Below are 22,789 nucleotides of genomic sequence, written 5' to 3'. Positions count from 1 at the left end.
TAGCTGGTAAAGAATCCACCTGCAATGCAGGAGGCCCTGGTTCAATTCCTGGGTTGGAAAGATCCCCTGGAGAAGGGATAGACTACCCACTCCAGTATTCTTGGGCTTTCCTGATAGCTCATATGGGAAAGATTCCACCTGCAATGTGGGAGACCTGGGTTCGATCCTTGGGTTGGGAAGTTCCGCTGGAGGAGGGCATGGCAACCCATTCCAGTATTCTTGCCTGGAGAATCCCCATGGACCGAGGAGCATGGTGAGCTACAGTCCATGGGGTCACAAAAGGTTGGACATGTCTGAGTGACAAAGCACAACCTCAAGAAGCTTTTTTTCTAGTAGGGGAGATGGGTTTTCATTGTTATTTGTTTGGGGATTTTGTTTGTTTTGCCTGTGAATCATAAATCTCTTCCAAAGAATAGATGCAACAATTTTGGGGAATCAGAATTCATTTCTACTTCCAACTATGTGACTTAAGCTTCCACACTGATTTGAGGGGGCTGATGTTATCTTGAAGACTTCTGACAGCTTGCATTTTATGAGTCTGTCTGCTTGGTAAGGCATTAACCAGGAAAATACTAAAGTTTGCAAATTCACCAACTACCCAGAGGGACAATATGATGATACAATTTTCGACATGTTTTAAAAAAAAAAAAAACACGAAAAGGCTAACTAACCGCAAAAGGTGGGGGGTAGGGGAAGCAAGTAGAGTCTTCTTTCTCTTTTCACTGTAAATAGGATAGTATGGATTTGTTTTCTATGGACAGTGCTGATTCACCAATGATTTAAGGGTTACTAATGGGTGTTTTCACTTCCCATTTGCAAATGGAATATGTTAAGAAATTACTCAGCCACTCCGTGTGTCTTTTAATTGAAACCTACCTCTCTGCACAGACAAGCAGAATTTGTTTTCACTGCAGGCAGGGGCTGGTTGACCTTTTCAGCTTCAGAGGGCCTGAAATGTGGTCAGCACAGTCACCCTTTTCACAATAACCCATGAAATCTGCCTAAATAGACTAACCAAATTGTCTGATTTTTCTCAGAACTCATTGCTTTAGCATTCTCTTTCCTTCTCTTCTCTCTCCCTCCCCTCCCATCCTCTTCATCTTTCTTCTCTCTCTCTTTCTTCATGCCCCCCTCTTCCAAGCTCCTTTAAGGACACAAAATGCAGCAGAAGATGACACATTTGTGAACCCAATGTCTACCCTCTATTTGAAAATATGAAACAAACCATATTTGCTGGAAAAAATATATTAGCCCCAATGTGACAGGCAAAGAGTTCTCATATTCAAATGCTAGTAAAAATGAATAAAAATATGACTCTGATAAATAAACAGACAAAGGACACAACCAGACAATGCATTCAGAAATCACAGCTACTGAACAAATATGGAGGGCAGGATATTCAGCTTCATTTACTCATTCATTCATCCATTTGTTAAATAAATATTTACTGAGGACCCACTGTGTGCCAAGCACTACACAAGCTCCTGGACATCTATAGATAAATAAAAGACTTTATCCTCAAATGGTTCCTCTTCAAAAGAGACCTGAAAACAAGAACCATGGAGCAGGGTGTTTTGTTTAGGGAACCATAAGCAGTTAAGAAGCTAAAATGCTTAAGGTAGAAACGGTAAAGATGTCCAGAGGAGAACTCAGCAGCCGTTAAAGAAGTGAGAGCTCAAACAAGTGCTATTTTCAATGAGAAAATAGCAAATATTTGTAACAATAATACTTAATGTTATAAAGCAAGAGTGAATCAAGATGACCTTAACCATGGTCCTTTAATTCTATTTCTGGAGTTCCATATTAAGAGCATAATCTATCAGGAAAGCTATATGCCCTAAGAAATTTATTTATCATATAAAATATTGCTAGATACAGTAGTAAAAATTATAATCATCCCAAATACCCAACAACCACAGAAACACTCAGTGAGTTATGGTATATCCATTTGCCTGACTATTCTGCATTCATTAGAAATGCTTCTAACATATTAACTGCAAACTGAAAATTATGTAAACACTAAATAACAATTACTTGAAAATATGCACAGAAAAAACCTCTGGGAAACAATATGTTAAAATGCTAACAGTGATTAAGTTTCTTCTTCTTAGGTCCTCCCAATTTTTCAATAGAATGAAAAGCCCACCTGGCATTGAATGAACAGTTAACAAAGAAAGCAAAATCTTACCCATGTCAAGCAGCTCTCTACTAGTTGGAATTCAAACAACAGAAAAAGCAGGGCGTCCTGAGTCCTGGATGGTGGGCCTGTCTCACTACTCAGAGTCATGTTGAACAAGCCCTTTACCTCTCTCATTCTGCCTTTGGAAAGTAAGAGAGATGCACTGAATTATCTTCAAAGCTCTTGCTGCCCCTAAAATCTATGAATCTTGACATCCTAGAAGGCAGAGTACATGCCTCAACTCTCACTGAAATCACCAACAGGCATAGAGACACTTCACATAAATCAGGTGCAAAACATGGGTAGAGAAGAGACAGAATCAGAAAATAATGCCTGTTGGGCTCATCAGACATTTCTCAGAAAAGATTAAACAGTGTCTTTTCCTCACTGAATTCATTACGTCCTCTGGTTCTTGTCTTTATGGAAGAGGACACTTTATCAATTACTTAACACATGTCAGTTTACTGTTATTCAGCCTTGTTTGTGAAGACGATGCCTTTTTTGTAGGCTTTGGGTTTCCTTAGGCCAACGCAAAACCATCTCTCTAATTGATAGGGTCTCTTGTGTTTTTTATGGTCACTCACAGCACAGCATACTCTGAGCCTCTGCAGACGCAGCATCTCAAACTGGAGATGATCCTGGATAACGCAATCTACGTCATTTCTTCAGGCAGGGGTGAAGTACACCACTAGTCAGATAGTGCTGAAGCACTAATCACATCTGTGCTTCAGGCTGGGAAATACACTCAATTTCTTTTTTTAATCAGAGAGGTTTTAAACATTGAATCAGTCTTTTAGGAGTCACAGTGAAGTCAGCTCATGGACTGAATGAAGGCTAATGGGTTCACTTGATCAGAGGAAGTTATCAGTGGTTGGTGAAATGAAAACTGAAATATCTTTCATTTCATCAGGGGATTGTGGGTGAATAAATTCCTTCATTTGTAAAATTAGAGGCTTGGGCTTTATACTTCCAGAGGTCCCTTCTGGCTCCTTACTTTAAAATCTCGCTCTGGGGCATCTGAGCTGTGAAGCGCTGACCCACAAATTATTAGAAGCTGCAGAGGTAAGAGTTTGTGGTATTCTGGCTCTCAGGGAAGACCCTCAATAGCTGCTTGCACCCATGAAAAGAGAAAAACAAATGGCAAATAATATAGCAACTGTGCAGAGCTTCCAATGTCCAGCTGCTAAAGGCGACGGCCCCACAGTCACTGAGCATGAACAACCTAACCCACACTCGCCTCCTCTTGTTCATATCATAGGCGGGCTCCCAGGGTTCAGAGGATACCAGAGTTAAGAGAGAGAGGCAGGGGGCTTCCCTCGTGGCTCACTGGTTAAGAATCCAGCTGCCAATGCAGGAGACACAGGTTCGATCCAGGAAGATCCCACATGGCTCGGAGCAACTATGTTCATATGCCACAATTATTGAGCCTGTGCTCTAGAGCCAGGAAAACACCTACTGAAGCCCGAGTGCCCTAGAGCTCCACAACAAGAAAAGCCATGATAATGAGAAGCTGACACATTGCAACTAAGAGTAGACCCCACTCGCCACAACTAGAGCAAAGCCCGAGCAGGAATGAAGACTCAGCATAGCCAGAAACAAATAAATATTTTTTTAAAAAAAGAGAGAGAGAGAGAGGGAGATGCAGGAAAGAAACGAAGAGATCTGAAAGGAAAAAACATCTCTGGACAATTTCTCAAACATGGAGGCTGGGGTCAGGTAATAATGACCACGTGATGAATCCTCAGAGAGCTTGAGGTCCCACCACCTGGGGATTTACTTCTGGCCATGACTGGGCATCTTTGGGCAAGTCACACACAGGTTTAGTCCTGGGCCCCTTTCTCTTCTGTAACTACACACTCTCCTTCAGAGTCTCATCCAGTCTTCAGGTGTCAAATATTATCAGGCTGCTAACAACTCCCAAATTGATCCCAGACTCATGTATCTAACTGTCTGGCTGACAGCTCCACTGTGATGCCTCATAAGGCACCTCCAACTTCAAGATCCAAAGAGAACTCCTGATTGTCTGCCTTCCACTTCTGAGTTTGGGAACCCCCTAGAACCTCCAGAGTCATTACTGATATCTTCCTTTTTCCTCATCCTCATAGCCATTTCAGCTGTCAGCTTTGTGTCTGATGGAGACTCACCATCAGTGTCCACCATCACTGTCACCACTCAGGTGCCAGCCACGGTCACCTCTCATAGGGGCAACACCAAGCATCTCTTAATTACTCTCTTGACTGCTTCTCTTTCCCATCCTCCAGTCTACTTTCCATGCAGGAGTCAAAAGTTCTTTATAAAATATGGTTTGTATTATTCTATGAAACTGCTTAAGTTTCATCTAGCTTCCCATGTACTTATAATGAAATCCAGTTTCATACCATGGTGTCCTGGACTGTGCACCATGGGACCCTTACCTGCCTCTCCACCTTACCCGCCTCTCCACCTTACCCACCTCTCCACCTTACCCACCTCTCCACCTTACCCAGGCCCACACTTCCTTTTGCCCGGTGCACTGTGGTCCCACTGGCCATGTCGATCTGGCAGCTTTGACCACACCTTAGAGACTCTGCTCCACTGTTCCTCCTTTCCCCTACTTTTTGTGTAGCTGATGCTTTCTTCTCCAAGTTTCAGTGTTGATATGACTTAGAGAGACTTTCTCTGATCATCTGTTTAAAAGATGCCCACCTTCATTTCTACCTGTGATTGGGCCCTGTTTCTTTCTTAGCATTTATTGAAACTTGTAATTATTTTATTATTTAGTTAGTTACGGTTCTACACCTTATCTAGATTGTAAACATTAAGGGAGCAGAGGTTATCTTCTTCCCTATGTATTTCACACCCAGCATATGATAGGTGCTCAATAAATATTTATTGATAAGTTAATGAATTAAAGAAGACCATTAGTGATTCACACTTGCCGGCTAGTTGTTAGGAAATCAATCTAATTAATCTAATCTGATTTGAGGAACACAATTTTTTCTCCCTCCATCTCTGTGCAAGCAGAGATCCAGATGCAGAAAAGGGTGAAAAAACGCAGGAATAGAAACGTCAGTTCCTTTTTAGGAGGGCATCTCTCAACAGTTTCCTTTTCCATTACTTCTCCCCTAAAACCTTCTGACTTCATAGGGTATAGAAAATGATTATTATAATTTATGTGCGCTGCTCTTCATTTTATAGTCAATTACACTGCAGCTCATAACATTTATATGTATCATTAATATGTGTCAGATTGATTTTCTTGTAAGCTTCATTTAATTATAGCTCAGACAATACAGTTGTCCATTTTTTAATTAGAGGAAACAATACATCAACTGGATAGATTATTATCCAACCGTGCAAAATTATTATGTAAACAAATAGCACTACAGTAACAAATGGCAATGTTTATGATTCACTGTAAGAGACAAAAGCAGAATACATAATTGCTCTGATTAGTAATTAAAACTATGTATACAAATGAACAAGTACTGTAGGGAACAAGGAGGGACACCTTGGCTTTCTAACATAGTGAATTTATGCATAATTCTTTTAAAAAATTATTATTTCTTGGTGCAATATTAATTGTATAATAAAGTCAGGGAAATACCAAATATAAATGTGATTGCTGGTGGGTAGCTGTAGTTACAATACTGACTAGAAACACATGAGGCCTGTCTGAAAAAAGTCTTGCTGTGACTATTCCTGCTTATTCGAACTGTCTAAAAACCATGCCCTTCTGTTTAATGCCTGTGGCTTTAGTGCCTGATTAAATCTTTCACTCAAATATTCGTATCAGGAAACAGCAGCAAGAATGAGCCTCTTTAAAATTATATTTCCTATTCATGCTGCATGTGGCTATCATATGAAAGTGTGTGGGTTAATCAGGGAGGAAGCAGGCAGGACAACACATTTAAAATAAATGCAATGAAAGAAGTTACAGAGAATGAGGTGGATTAGTGTGTCCTATATGGAACCACTCCCAAGATACACTGTTTAATTTATTCTCTTTAAAAAGTAGAAGAGAGTGCATTATGTTATTATTGGTTAAAAACAAAATAGAACAGAAAAGAAAATCAGATAGGAGGACATATATTTATATCTATATAGAGAGAGCTTCATAAACTACATATTTGTATAAATAGGTATGTTGTATATCTGTAATATGAATATGTAGGTCTTACACAGACAGTGAGGTTTTTAAGTAAAAGTAACTGGGAAGATAGATAAACCCTACATTGGTCATGATAGCTGCCTCCAGAAAAGAGAACAAGAGACTGAGGTGTGAGTGAGGTTTGTGTGTGTGTTCAGTCATGTCCAACTCTTTATGACCCCATGGACTGTAGCCCACCAAGCTCCTCTGTCCATGGGGTTCTCCAGGCAAGAATACTGGAGTGAGTTGCCATTTCCTTCTCCAGGGGACCTTCCTAACCCAGGGATCGAACCTGCATCTCCTGCTTGGCAGGTGGATTCTTTACCACTGAGCCAACTAGAAAGCCCCCAAGAGTTAGGTTTATTTTTCACTATATAGTCCTTCACAGCTGTTTAAAATATATACCATGGACACATACTAGCTATTCAAGCAGATGATTTAGTTTCTGTTAATGGAGGTGGAGAGTTGATGGCCAACAAACCAAAATAACTGCATATGAAATAAATTATGTTAAAGATTTCATGAATAAATTTTTCTAAATACATAATAAAAAATAAAGTAAATGCAGGTGGTATTATTAAGTGCCATCTAAGTCATGTGCTGGGCATTTTGTGAGGCACGATGTGGCAGAGATGCACCAGAGAAACTCAAGATGTCCCTATCCATATGAGCCCGCTCAGGCTGCCATAACAAAACATCACCAAGTGGCTCAACCAACAGATTTTCTCACAGCTCTGGAGTCTGGAAGACCAAGATGCCAGCAGGTTTGGTTTCTTTTGAGGCCTCTTTCCTTGGTTTGCAGATGGCTGCCTTCTTGTCATGGTTTTTTCCTTCTAAGTGTTCATCCCTGGTGTCTCTTTATAGGAGCCAATCTCTTTTTATAAGGACACAGTCAGATTGGATTACAACCCACCCCAACAGCCTCACTTTAATTTTATTGCTTTTGCTAAAGGCCCTCTTTCCAAATACAATGACATTTTGAAGGCTTCAGCATATGGATTTGGGGGAACACAATTGAGTCCACAGAGTTCCCCTGGTGGCTCAGTGATAAAGAATCCACCTGCCAATGCAGGAGATGCAAGAGACTTGGGTTCAACCTCTGGGTGGCAAAGATCACCTGGAAAAGGAAATATCAACCCACTCCAGTATTCCTGCCTGGGAAATGCCATGGACAGAGGAGCCTGGCGGGCAACAGTCCATGGGATCGTCAAGAGTCAGACATGACTTAGTGACTAAACAACAACAGTTGAGTCCACAGCACTGTCCTTGAGGAGTTTTCAATTGAGTCAGGGAGCTAAGCCATATATGCTTGAAATAACATTAAGGGTAGCAAACAATTAAATATCAAAGTGAATAATAACCTAGAAGCTAAGCGGTACAATTTTCTAAAGATTCCCAGATACAAACTCTTTATTTAAAAAAAATGGAAATCAGAACACAGGAGGAGGAAGACAATCCTTGTCACAGGCACTGTGCACAGGGAAAGGGTCTGCCTACACTGAGTTTGGGAAAACAATTAGTTCACTAGATTATAATATGCTGCTGCTGCTAAGTTGCTTGGAGGCATGTTATTGGAGCAACTCACTAATTCAGTCATTTTAGTGGAAAGATATTACCTTCATGCTATTTGAAATTATCTAATAAGGAAGAGAAAATTAGATTGTTGGACTGCTTTCTTTATTACCGGTTATTTTATGACAAGAACAAGAGAGTAAACTCAAACACATACAAATATTAGAATTCCTCCATTCAGGAGGAAGCCTTATAAATCACCCCTGTTAATAAATTCAGGTAGAAAATACTGAAGTATGTGCCCCCACAAGATGCTCAGGCCATTTCAGGGCTTGTGAACAATCAGAGAAGGGAACCCAAGTCTTCCCTGATGGAGTGCTCAATCCAGCCAACTGTAGCTTTCTGTTGGTTAAATGCTCAACTATTATATTAACACTCTGACCCATCTTCTTTCTTTGCTTCCTCTTACCCAATTTCTCCTTTCTTTCTTTCCACATTTTGGTCTCATTTTGTGCACTTTTATATAGGTAAAAGAGCACATGGTCCAGAAACACACCAAGGCAACTTGGTCCCTCACTTTCCAGATCCACACAGTATGATGGTGAAGCTATTATATGACCCACTATATACAAGGGCTCCTAATGATATTCTGCTCAACTTACTCCACAGATATTTGGAGGGTTTGATTATGCAATGCATGTAAAAGCATTGTAGGAGCAATGAGGCCCTCTTCAAATGTTAGCTATTACTACAGTGGAGAATTAAACAAAATGAAGAATTGAAACAAAATCCAGGTTCACTGGAGCTGGTCAACTGACCAGTCCATTATAGTCATTGGGTATCTTGAGAATACCAGAGCCAATAAGATGCTTTTGTTACCCCAAATGGTGACTTACAATGAGGGAAAGCTTCACTGGTCAATATAGCAGGAGCAAATATATATATGGTGGAACAAGGGGAATTTCGGTATCCTCTTGCTTTTTGTAAATCACTTAAATATCAGTGTTGACCCTTAGGTATTGTACAAAATGCCTTTTTTGAATGCATAGCAAAAGAATATATCATGAAACAGAGTAAAATGATATTTTTGGTGCTCTGAATTCCAGGAATGCAGAAAGAGACCTAAGAAATGTAAGTGCATATCTCCTGCTGCTGCTGCTAAGTTGCTCCAGTCGTGTCCGACTCTGTGTGACCCCATAGACAGCAGCCCACCAGGCTCCACCGTCCCCGGGATTCTCCAGGCAAGAATACTGGAGTGGGTTGCCATATCTTTCTCCAGTGCATGAAAGGGAAAAATGAAAGTGAAGTCGCTCAGTCATGTCCGACTCCTAGTGACCCCATGGACTGTAGCCTACCAGGCTCCTCTGTCCATGGGATTTTCCAGCCAAGAGTACTGGAGTGGGGTGCCATTGCCTTCTCCAAGTGCATATCAGTTCCTTGAAATGATCCAACACTTGGGGCATACAGATTACATAGGGGCTCAACACACTTCAAAAGCAAAACAAATGATGGCTGGTGTCCTATGATTGACTACACAGCTCTCCTTTCCATGATCACAGGCTAACAGCTGACTCATTCCACCCTACTCTCTCCTAGGCAGCCACACCTGCTCCTGGATGCTGGCCCCTGTGACAGATGCCACAGCTAGAGACTCTTCTGAGCAGTTCTCCAGGCCACTGACCCAGGCTGGGTTTTCCCTGAAACACAGAAACCTAGGTGGAAAATTGAACAAAGGGAAGGAGGGGTTGCCAGCTCCATTTTCTCAGTTTAATTCTCTGGAGGAAAAATGTCATAGGTGTATTTAAAAACTAAACAGCAGCAATGTCAGACCCCTTTTTGGAGTAGCTGAGCTCTATACATAGGTTGGTTGGTTGGTTTCTCCCTGCTCACCTGACTTAACCTGGCAATCTAAGGAGCAAAATTTCACTCTGCCTGAATGGACAGCCTGATTTTCATTAGATCACCTATTTGTGTTGAATTAGAGGCGCTTGGAGCATTCCCTTCCTACAGGGAAGTGCGTTCATCCAGTCTCAGATGATGGATTTCCCAGGTACTTGAGGGGCAGGGAGAAAGCTGGGAAAGGAGTACAGGCCCATCACTCTGGTCAGGGCCTGTCCACCAGATCACAACAGCTTCGCTAAGCCAAGCCAGAGAGGATATCTGGAAAGCGCTTGGGCAGCAGAGAAGTCCTTGCTGTCATCCTGTTCTTCGCTCCCCTGCTTTCAGTTCAGTTCAGTCACTTAGTCGTGTCCAACTTTCTGTGACCCTATGGACTGCAGCACACCAGGCCTGCCTGCCCATCACCAACTTCCAGAGCTTGCTCAAACTCATATCCATCGAGCTGGTGATGCCATCCAACCATCTCATCCTCTGTCATCCCCGTCTCCTCATGCCTTCAATCTTTCCCAGCATCAGGGTCTTTTCAAATGAGTCAGCTCTTTGAATCAGGTGGCTAAAGTATTGGAGTTTCAGTTTCAACATCAGTCCCTCCAATGAACACTCAGGACTGATCTCCTTTAGGATGGACTAGCTGGATCTCCTTGCAGTCCAAGGGACTCTCAAGAGTCTTCTCCAACACCACAGTTCAAAAGCATCAATTCTTCGATGCTCAGCTTTCTTTATAGTCCAACTCTCACATCCATACATGACTACTGGAAAAACCATAGCCTTGACTAAACGAACCTTTGTTGGCAATGTCTCTGCTTATTAATATGCTGTCTTGGTTGGTCATAACTTTCCTTCAAAAGAGTAAGTGTCTTTTAATTTCGTGGCTGCAAACCATCTGCAGTGATTTTGGAGCCCCCAAAAATAAAGTCAGCTGCTGTTTCCACTGTTTCCCTATCTATTTGCCATTAAGTGATGGGACTGGATGCCATGATCTTAGTTTTCTGAATGTTGAGCTTTAAGCCAACTTTTTCACTCTCCTCTTTAACTTTCATCTTTAGTCCTTCCAAGAAGGGGTAGGCTGACAGGAAACCAAGGGAAGCTGGCCGGAAACTGAGGAACCACATCTGCTATGTGGAAGCATTTTATTCACATCTAGGCGGGGCTCCTCTGGGGATGGCTGTGCTCTACTGACACTTTCTCAGGCTTCCACTAGACAAACTGATAGATGGAGGTGGGAAGAGGGAAGAGAAAGAGAAGCCACCTGCTCTGAGACAGGTGTTTATGCCTCCGTGTCCTTTCTGCAGTGGGGTTTACCGTGCTATGAAGGAAAGGACGTGACCCCTGGGTGTCAGACAGGCCTGAGTTCAAACCCTGTTTCAGTCACTGTATTAATCAGCTTAGGCTCAATTATGCTGCAGCAACAAAACAAATCCAGAATCTTGGTGGCTGTAATAACAGAGGTTTACTTCTCACTCAGTCTACACATCCACTATAGGTCAGCCAAAGTTTTCATCTCAAGACCCAGGCTAAAGGAGCAACTTTATCTGTAGATTCAACCCTTGTCCAAACTCTGGGGCCATTCATCTCTATCACCATGGAAGATTACATAACCCCAGAACAGACGCTTGGTGACTCGGTATCAAGGCAACCTTAAAAAGAGCTCCATGCACCTTTTCATGTGGTTCTTACAGGTTTCGGAGAAGGCAATGGTGCCCCACTTCAGTACTCTTGCCTGGAAAATCCCATGGAGGGAGGAGACTGGTAGGCTGCAGTCCATTGGGTCGCTAAGAGTCGGGCACGACTGAGCGACTTCATTTTCACTTTTCACTTTCGTGCACTGGAGAAGGAAATGGCAACCCACTCCAGTGTTCTTGCCTGGAGAATCCCAGGGACTGGGGAGCCCAGTGAGCTGCCATCTATGGGGTCGCACAGAGTCGGACACAACTGAAGCAACTTAGCAGCAGCAGCAGCTTACAGGTTTAATGGCTGAGGCCCTATCCTGATTTGCTGCCATATACCAGTTTCTTCTAAAGCCTGCGTTACTACCACACTGGTCCCCACTGTCTGGAAACCAGAGTCCTCCTTCTGACCTCCATCCTGGGAGTTCCTGTCTTCCAGTCCTCTTATATAAATTAAACAATGCCACAGTTCTCTCACCTGCCAGGGCATTCATTTTTTGCCTCCCCAGATCCTCTCTGATACTCACTATCCACCTGTCTGGATTACTGCCTCTTGCCAGTTCATTGTACCTCCCAAACTCCCACTGATATCTTAGGACCATAAAAACACATTCTGACAGTCCAGACCCAACCACCCTTCAGTTCTGCGGCAGATAGTAGAGGAGGCATTTTGTGGAGTACATTTGCAGTCATGTACTGCCACCAAAGCCAATCCTGACTAATATTCCATAAATAATTCCTCCAGGCACAAAACCAAAAGACATATTCTTCAGCAGTTGGGGTCACCACAGCTGTACCTCCACAAAGTCTCAACATTAGCAGGCCAGTGATGGGGACAAAGGCAACAACAAACAAAAGCAAGGAGTCCACATCTATTACCAACCTCCGGCTTCTGGCCCTTTCAAGGCTTTGTGATGATGATGATGAGGAGCCCATTATGAACATGTTTTTGTATTTTCAGAATTTCTTGTCACTAGATGCTGAAGGAGAGGTTTTCTATTGCCCTAGAATTGGTAACCAGATAGTTTTACTTTCTAACACAACCGTCAATGGCTGGACCATCAATGGCTGGATCACACACTGCGTTCAGAGCCAAATTGGAGCCAAAACATCCCCTCCTACTCCCAAGCTTCATTCTTGCCTCTACTTTTAATTTTTTTTCTCTTTTTATGCCTCTAGTTTATATAAGACTGTAAATTGAGAAAGAGAATATGAAGTATCCCATGGAGGGAGTTCAGTGTTCACTGTGGGAGACTTCTTTCTTCCTTAAGCAGGGGAGAGGACAGGAGTGTCCTTCTTACATGTAGTAGTTAGTGTAATATTGGCTGCCATAACCAATGAGCCCAAACCATAGAATAGCTCAAACACAATAGTTTATTTCTCACATCACAGTTCAAACCAGATGTTCTCACTTAGCAGAGAGCTCTTATCTACACGTGATTCAGGGATTCTGACTTCTCCTATCATTTGGTTTTGCCATCATTTCCTGAGTCTTCATCATCATCTGCAACCAAGCACTGGAAGTGGAAAGAGTGCCTGCAGGGAGCAATGCTACTTCTTCAATGCTGTACTCTGGGAGTGTCCTGTATCACTTCTGCTCACCTTTCACCAGTGACAGCAAGTCGCATGGGCAAACCTAGATGCAAAGCGGGCTGAGAATTGCAGTTCTTGATTGGGAAGCTCTTTCCCAGAGACCTCTCTATTGTGGAAAAGGAACTCAGATTGGAGGGGACACCTACCCACAACCACACATCACCTAGTACCACATGATGGAGAGAAGACTCCAAGGAAGTCTTTTTTTTTTTTTTTAAGAGAAAGGATGCCTCTTTATTTTTTTAATATTTATTTATCTATTTATTTTTATTTATTTTGGCTGCGTCAGGTCTTAGTTGTGGCACACAGGATCTTCGCTGTGGCATGAGGGCTTCTCTCTAGTTGTGGCACATGGGCTCCAGAGCACACAGGCTTTAGTAGCTGTGGAGTGTAGGTTTAGTTGCCCCACAGCATTTGGGACCTTAGTTTCTGGACCAGGGATCAAACCTGCGTGCCCTGCATTAGAAGACAGATTCTTAGAAGCTGTAGCAGGAGAGAGGAGTTATAGGGTTATCAAGGCAGTCACTAGGCCAGATGAGGTGATACCCCATCAGAAGGGGAGGGTAAAGACTTGGACTACTTGCCAGACCAAAAACAGACCCATTTGTCTTTCACTGAGGGATTCTCAGTACTAGTGTGGAAAGGGAAGGGAAGCAGACAAAATTCGGTACCACCCTCAAAAGACCTTGAATAGCGTCTATGCAAAACCTCTGCATCAGCAGAGGCCACCAGCATCAAACAGCACCATATCAAAACTGAACAGTCCAGGGACATCTCCCTGCCACACACACGTGGCCAGGTATGTAAGATGACCCTCCTGTACCATCTCTCCATCCAGCCCCCTACTGTCCAGGAGGATGGAGACCTAGAAGAGGAGAAGGCAGGATGTGTGCACCTCCACTCCTCTGCTTACAAAATCAGAGGTCACTGTCAGGCCTGTGTTGGAGGGAGGGGAGTGGATGAATTATAATAGACTGTGAAATTGAACTGGACTTTGAATTAGCAATAGTGTAAAGGAAGTTATGGAATCAGCTGAAGATACTGTTAAGAAACAAGAAATGGAGGACTTATCAGAGCATAGTTTAAAGAGGTAATTGGAAAAAGTAAAACTGTTATACTCCACTGAATTAAATCTCCTCGATACACTGTTGAGCCTTTTTATGAATCATTACGTTTGTATTTGGCTGATTAAAGATTAACTTTCTAATTTCAGGGGTAGAGTTAAAAGCAGGTTCTTTTTCCTCTAAATAGAGGGCATTAATTCAGGGAGCGCAGGCTGGTGAGCAGAGGTAAAACCTAACCAAGCTTTAAATCTGCCTTACAGAGATTTCCCTGGTGGTCCAGTGGCTAAGATGCCACACTCCCAATGCAGGGGGCCAGGTTCAATCCCTGGTCAGGAAACTAGATCCTACAAACCACAACTGAAAGTTCACATGCCACAAGTAAAGATCCTGCATGCCACAATGAAGACTGAAGATTTCACGTGGCAGAATGAAGACCCAGCACACTATGGCCAATTCATATTGATGTATGGCAAACCCATCACCATATTGTAAAGCAATTACCTTCCAATTAAAATAAATTAATTTTAAAATGTTTAAAAAAGAGATGAACTGTGCTGTGGCCTTGGCCCTATCATTCAAACGAGGTTTAGCAAAAAAAAAAAAAAAAAAAAAAGACACAGCACAGCCAAATAAATAAATAAAATAAATATTTAGAAAATCTGCCTCCCAATCTCAATCCTAATTTGAGGGATTCCAAAAGGGTGTAAAGCTGTCAGCCAGGGAAGGGTAAAGTTTCTTCACATTCCAAGTAGAATTTCACACTTAAGGATGGCAAAGAAGGGATGGAGTTGTTCCAACTGTGATTTCCTAAGAAAATTAGATCTGCTTCCTCCAGACAGAGGAAAGGACAGCATGGAAGCTGCTCTCAGAAGATGTGATATGAAAGCATGGACTGGTATGTTCTGTTACCTGAGATTTTCCTGGGGAGACAAGGCAGAGCCCTGAATCTTATTTAATAGAGCAGCAAGGCCACATCTTCACTGATTGAGCCAATACATTCTTTCATCAGATATAATGTGTACTGAGCACCACAGTGTGTCAGCAGCCCTCTGCTTCACTGTGGGGATATATCAGTGAACAGATGTATATCCTACCCTGTAGGGCTCAGACAGACATCATAAACAGTGATCATATAGTATATGGTTTTTGAATCAAGTGAGGAAGTAGGCTGTGCAATTATCTAGGAGAAGAATATTCCAGAGGCTCTGAGGCAGAAGCTTGCCGGTGTTGTTTTTTCGGTTTTGGGGTTTTGGGGTTTTCTGTTTGTTTGTTCTGAAGAGCAGTGTGACTAGAGTGAGTGTGAAGGGAGGGGAATTTAGTAGGAGATATGGTCATAGAAGTAAAGGTGAGGCCCATCACAGGGGCTCTGGATTGTATTATGTGTGAAACTGGGAGCCAGCAGAAATTTTTGAGCAGATGAGTAACATGATCTGATGCTTAAAAAAGGATCATTCTGGCTACTTGAAGGATTTGGTGATAGATTCTATAGAGGGCAAGCGTGGGTGGCAGAAAACCCATTAGGAGGCTAGGCTAGGCAAAATTCACTTAAGAGAGAGAGTGAGAACTTAGGGTAGAAGAGTGAGAATAACCAAATTTGTGTATATATTGATGTACAGCATGATTTTCTAATAAATTGTATATAGGGTATGAGATAAAGACAGAAATTGTGAATGACTATAAGATTTCCTGATTGAGTAACTGGAATGCGGAGTTGCCAACAACGGAGACCGAAAGACTGCCAGGGGAGCAGGCTTGGAGGAGTGTATCAGGAGGTCAGCTTTGATCATGTTAAATCCGAAATGTCTATTAAACATCAAGGAAGAGAGTTGAGTTGACAACTGGCCATGTAAGTCTAGCATTTAGGAGAATGGTCCAGGATGGAGATAGAAATTTGGAACTCATGGGAATATGGGTGGGTTTAAAACCCTGAAACTAGACAAGATCACCAGGGGCAGTCAGTGTAGACAGAGATGAAAAGGGGACCAAGGATTGTGTAATGGGGCACTGAAATCTTAAGAGTTAAGGAAAAGAGAAAAAATCAATAAAGGAGATTGAGAAGGAGGGACCAGTGAATTATGAGAGTAACCAGTGTTGTGCAGGCAATTTTAACAACCACTTTAGTAGAAAAGAAAATCCTCATGTGTAGTGTTTACCAATTTCCATGGAGTAAATACTTCCACCATAGCCAATTTCCAATTGTGACCAACTACCAATGTGATATTAACCACTCATCATAACTGAAAATTTAACAGTCATCACCTCTTATCAACCAGTATGAATCAGCTTCATTATACCACTTACATGACTATTATGAACAACTATAAACCAATGTACTTGAAACCCTAGTTAAAGTGAATAAACTTTTTGCAATATAGATAAAATATAGCAAAGTTTACACAAGAAGAAATAGAAAATTTGTGTAAACCAATCACTATTAGACAAATTATAATTACAGTCAAAGCTTTCTCTTTCCTCCCCCAAAATCATCACACCCAGATGGTTCTGGATAAGTTTTATAGAACTTTGAAGAACAGATAATCACTCTCTAACATAAGTTCTTTAAGGAGAAAAAAGGTAAAGCTATCAAATTAACTTTATTAGGATTGTATAACTTTCATAAGAAAACTGTAAAAGGGCAAAATAAGATTTAAAAATTCAGGCTGGGTTTACTTTTTAATGTAGGTACAGAATTTCAAAGAAAATGTCAGTTATTTATTTGGGGACACTCCAGAAACAGATACTAAGATAAGGATTCATGAGCAATGATTTTCTTGGAAGGTGACTCTAGGAAACACCAGTAGGGGAGTAAGAGAACACAAGGAAACAAGTGCATTTTTCAAGCAAGTTATCATTGTGAGCAACTTGTGTTTAATCCATTAGCTTAGACTGGAAGCCAATGGAGAACACGCCTCAGATATATCCTTCTGAGGGGGCATAGAAGATAGGTCCTTTATCCTCTCAACTCCATCAGTCATTGGCTGAGGGCTGCCCCTGTCATGGGGAAAGTGTTAATTCTCTGTTACTTGCAGCCTGACCTGCATACAGACAGAGGAGGTTCCAATAACTAGAGAAAACTCTCAGGCCAAGAGTCACAGATACTGGTAGTGGGCTCAGCATGCATGGAAATGGTTCATCCCATGTGGGTATGAGCAGGGCACAAACAGCATCTACCACTTCAGCTGCTGCTGCTGCTGCTGCTAAGTCGCTTCAGGCGTGTCTGGCTCTGTGCAACCCCATAGACTGCAGCCCACCAGGCTCCCCCATCCCTGGGATTCTCCAGGCAAGAACACTGGAGTGGGTTGCCATTTCTTTCTCCAATGCATGGAAGTGAAAAGTGAAAGTGAAGTCACTCAGTCATGTCTAACTCTTAGCTACCCCATGGACTGCAGCCTATCAGGCTCGTCCATCCATGAGATTTACCAGGCAAGAGTACTGGAGTGGGTTGCCAGTGTTTGAATAGCATATTAAATATAATATTATGATCAAGAAAGGTTAAACACAATAACACAGAGAACATTAGAAAATCTATCAATGTGATTTATACCACATGATTCCACTATATGTGAAAGCCCACACAAATATCTCAGTAGATCCATAAAAGGCATTCACTGAAGTCTAACAGCCACTTAGGACTTTTTAAAAAATCTTTTAAGAAAAGAACTTACTTAACTCCTTTTGGATCAACCTGCATACATAGATATACATTTCTTCAGCTCTTCTTTGCCAACAGGACAGATGCCACATAAACAACTTTAAATTCATTATTGCCTTGATTCTTGGTATCAAGCAGATTTATAGTGAACTGCTGCCCTTATAAAGATATCTATGATAAGAATTACGTACTCTTAAGCTAAACAAATAACCAGAAATCTTTATCACTGTCATGCCATATCCAGAGTATATGCAATCTTTTCTGTTTTCGTGGGTTGTATTAACATTTAAATTAGAAAAAATAAAAGATCTTTTAAACAATACCCCAAACCTGGTCATGTCTCACAAAATTTATCACTCCTATACTGATACAAGTGATCATTATTGTTTATCTGGTATATAATCAAAGGGACAAGTCAAATCAGTAGCAAACACATGTATTATTTAGAATGGGGCATTGGAAAAAATATCAATATGTAGAAAAAACTGAGTGGAATTCCCACCTCTTACTATGTTTTTAAAGATGCTTTGTGTGGATTGATATTAAAAGGTAAATGCAAAGAAGTAGGCATAGATTTCAAATTCTGAGATTAGAAATAAAGCAAGAACGTTTGCTACCATCCCTCCTATTAAACATTGTACTGGAAGTCATAGCCAGTGCAACGCAAAAATAAATAAATAACATCTGGAAAAGAAAAATGAAATTATTGTTATTTGTAAATGACATGATAGTATAGGCAATCCACAGACACTAAACATTTAGAACTAATAGTTTAGTTCAGCACAGTTATGGGGTACCAAGTCAATATTTTAAAAATCATGGTATTTCTACATGTAAACAAAAAAAAATAGAAAATATTTCAATTACCTAGGAATAAATTTAACAAAAGATACACAATGCCTCTACCAAAAACTCTAAAAAATTACTGAGGTAAATAAAAGATATCTAAATGAATGGAAGGCTCCAGTATATTGTGGGTTAGAATAATCCATGTTGTAAATCAATTGATCCTCCCTAAAACCAATCTCAATATTTAATAGAATCCAAGTTGAAATTCTAAGTAGATTCTTTTATAGAAATGAAAAAGATGATTCCAAAATTAATAAAGAAGTGCAAAGGGTCAAGAACAGGCAAAAATATTAGATAATTTTGAAAGGAAGTTCTTGAATAAATTCAAGACATATGAAGATATGATTTTTAATAGAGTGTAGTATTGAAGTGTTAAATAGATGAATGAAATATAATAGTCTAGAAACAGACCCCTAAACCTATGGACCTGAACTATAACATAGGTGGCAATGCAGAGTAGAGATAAAGGACAATCTTTTCAATGCCGAGTCAATTATTTATGTGAATGCTTTAAAAAATGGAATGACTCCTACTTTACCTTACACAGAGATCAATGCCAGATCGATTGAAGATCTATCTGGAGAAGGTAAAACATTAAAATTTAATGAAAATAATGTAGATTAATATTTTCACATTAGACATAGAGAAAGATAAACAGATAAAAGCACACTAATAGCAAAGGAAATTATTTTAAAAATTGGATTAAAGTAAAGAAACTTCTATTCATCATAAGATGCCACTAAGAGAGTGAAAAAAAGTAAGTCACAGAGTGGTAAAAGATATTTGTAATTCATGCAGTGAAAGTTTATAAAGAATTTCCACAAATCAATAAAAAAAAAAGATAACTCAGTAGAAAAGTCGGCAAGAGACTTCAAGAGACAATTTACAAGAGAAGTTATCCAAATGGTCAATGAGATTAAAAGGAGCTCAATCTCATTAGTCACAGAAAATACAAATTTAAACTAAAATGAGATGCTGCAATACATTTCCTAAAACTTAGCAGACTGATCACAGTTAGTGCTAACAACAATGTGGAGTAACTGAAACTCTCTTAAAATGCTGGTGGAGATGTAAGTCAATACAACCACTGTGGAAAACACTCAGCATCATTTACTAATGCTAGGTACATAAGGCTGCATACTCTGTGATCCAGCAATTCACTCCAAAATACATAACTATCAGAAATACACATATATGTGCACCAAAGGTTATGTCCAAGAACATTCGTGCACTATTATTTATAATAGCACCAAACTAGGATCAACCCATATTCATGAATAAATCAACTGTCATACATTTACATAATAGAATATTATCCAGAAATTAAACAGAAGATTGGTATGATCAAAAATGAATCCCATAAACATAATTCTGAATGAAATAAGCCTGATACAGAATATATATTGTATAATTCTATTTCTATAAAGTTCACAAAGAAATAAATGAAGAGGTATTAGAAGCAAAGGTTGTTTTAGTGATGTTTTAAAAATTACTTGATATTAGTCCCTTTACGAGGTAGAGTCTACACACTCCCCTCGAGTGTGGGCTGACCTTGGAGACTAGCTTCTAACTGAATAAAGTAAAAATGATAACTTGTGACTTCAGAGACTAGGTCAGAAAAAATCACCATAGCTACTCCTCCCTCCACCTTCTTCCATCTAACACATTCCTTCTTTCCTTCCTAACACATTCTAAGCAGCCCTTGGGAGAGGCCCATGTGGTGAGGGACTGAGACCTCACACAACAACCAGCGAGGAACTGAAGACTCCAGTCAACAGTCATATGAGTGAGCCCTCTGGAAGCAGATCCTTCAGTCTTGGTAAGTCTTCAGATGATTACAGCCCTTGACTACACCTGGACCACAGTCTAATGAGAACCTGAGCTCAAACCACCAGCTAAGCTGCCTTTGGATTCCTGACACTCAGAAACTGAGATAGTAAATGTTGTTTTAAATCACTAGGTTTGAAATAAAGGTAAATTGATAGAGAAACTGGTATAGAGAAATTGATAACTAAAACAATTGCTAACTTTAGGGAAGAAAGAGGGGCTATTAAAGAAAAAGAGCATGATATAAAAACAGGTATATAGAACAATGGAACAGAATAAAGAGCCCAGAAATAAATCCACACACTCATGGTCAATTAATCTTCGACAAAGGAGGCAAGAATATACAATGGAAAAAAGACAGTCTTTTCAGCAAGTGGTGCTGAGCAAGTTGGACAGCTGAATGTAAATCAATGATGTTAGAACACACCATCATATCATGCACCAAAATAAACTCAAAATGGCTTAAAGATTTAAACATAAGACATGACACCATAGAATTCCTAGAAGAGAGTATAGGTAAAACATGTTCTGACATCATATCAATGTTTATAATCATAATCATTCCAATAATCAATAATCATAATCACACCAATATTTTCTTAGGCCAGCTTCCAAAGGCAAGAGAAATAAAAACAAACAAATGAGAGCTAATCAAACTTAAAGGTTTTGCACAGCAAAGGAAACCGTAAGAAAATGAAAAGACAACCTATGGAATGGGAGAAAACATTTGCAAATGATATAGCAGACAAGGACTTAATCTCCAAAATACACAAACAAAATAGTGCCATTTGCAGCAACATGGATGCAACTAGAGATTATCATACTAAGTGAAGTAAATCAGAAAGAGAAAGACATGTGAAATGTCCATTTACATGTGGAATCTAAAATATGGCACAGGTGAACCTATCTATAAAACAGAAACAGACTCACAGGCATAGAGAACAGACTGGTGGTTGCCAAGATGGAGAATGCAAGGGAGAAGGATAGACTGGGAGTTTGGAGTTGGTTGATACAAACTATTAGGTTGGTACAAATGTAATTGAAGTTTCAGACTGTGAATTTTAAATTGTTATAACTAGGCTCAAACACATCTTTATTAATCAAAATAGGAACCATTACAATCAACTCATTTTGCCAATGAGAAATAAGTTTATTTATTCCTATAGCATATCCTGTGCTTCAGGAGTCAACAAACTCTTGGAAACCATTTTCAGCCTCCTGCTGGCTGTGGAAGTGTTTTCCCTGCAAAAAGTTGTTGAGATGTCTGAAGAAGTGGTAGTCAGTTGGTGAGAGGCCAGGTGAATATGGCAGATGAAGCAAAACTTCATAATCCCATTCATTCAACTTTTGAAGCATTGGTTATGCAACATGTGGTTGTGCAACATACACTCGGGTATTGTCATGGAGAAGAATTTGGTCCCTTCTGTTGAACAATACTAGCTGCAAGTGCAGCAGTTTTCAGTGCATCTCATCGATTTGCTGAGCATACTTCTCAGACGTAATGCTTTCCCTGGGATTCAGAAAGTTGTAGTTTATTAGAAGGACAGCAGACCACCAGTAACCATGACCTTTTTTGGTGCAAGTTTGGCTTTGGGAAGTGCTTTGGATCTTCTTCTTGGTCCAGCCACTAAGTTGGACATCGCCAGGTGCTGGATAAAATCAACATTTTGCAGCATGTCACAATCCAATCAAGAAATGGTTTGTTGTTGCACAGAATAAAAGATGACTCTTCGAAACAACAACTTTTTTGATTTGTGGTCAGCTCATGAGGAACCTACTTATTGAGTTTTTTCACCTTTCCAATTTGCTTCAAATGCCAAATGACTGTAGAATGGTCAACATTGAGTTCTTTGGCAACTTCTCATGTAGCTGTAAGAGGATCAGCTTCAAAGATAACACTCAGTTGGTGGTTGTCAACTTCTGATGGCTGGCCACTACCCTCCTCATCTTCAAGGCTCTCATCTCCTTTGCAAAACTTCTTGAACCACAACTGCACTGTATGTTCATTAGCAGTTCCTGGGCCAAATGTGTTGCTGATGTTGCAAGTTGTCTCCACTGCTTTACGACCCATTTTGAACTCGAATAAAAAAACACTCGAATTTACTTTTTGTCTAACATCATTTCTATAGTCTAAAATAAATATAAAATAAACAGCAAGTAATAAGTCATTAGCAAAAAAAAAAGTGAGAACTGTGCATTAAAATGATGCATAACATAACCACATTTATTTAAAAATGTATTCCAATATCAAATGGCAAATCACAACAATGCAAAAATGCAATTACTTTTGCACCAACCTAATATTACATTTAGAATGGACAAACAACAAGTCTTAAAGTATAGCACAGGGAACTATATTCAATATCCTGTGATAAACCATAATGGAAAAGAATATTAAAAAAGAATGTATATATGCAT

General features: G+C 40.3%; 1 long non-coding RNA gene across 1 annotated transcript in view; it reads right to left on the bottom strand.

Moving 5' to 3' along the window:
- LOC145538589 (uncharacterized) overlaps positions 1-22,789 on the bottom strand; it is a 169,451-nt gene that overhangs the window by 102,302 nt on the left and 44,360 nt on the right. The window contains exon 3 of the long non-coding RNA XR_014077064.1: positions 19,083-19,117. This is a non-coding gene — a long non-coding RNA (uncharacterized LOC145538589). The remainder of the gene's footprint in view (positions 1-19,082; positions 19,118-22,789) is intronic.

The sequence above is a fragment of the Giraffa tippelskirchi genome, chromosome 2 (genome assembly GCF_054371585.1).
Source record: "Giraffa tippelskirchi isolate mGirTip1 chromosome 2, T2T-mGirTip1v1.2.pri, whole genome shotgun sequence".
NCBI classification, from domain to species: Eukaryota; Metazoa; Chordata; class Mammalia; order Artiodactyla; family Giraffidae; genus Giraffa; species Giraffa tippelskirchi.
Note: the sequence above shows the minus strand (reverse complement) of the source record. Positions and strands in the feature narration are given on the sequence as shown.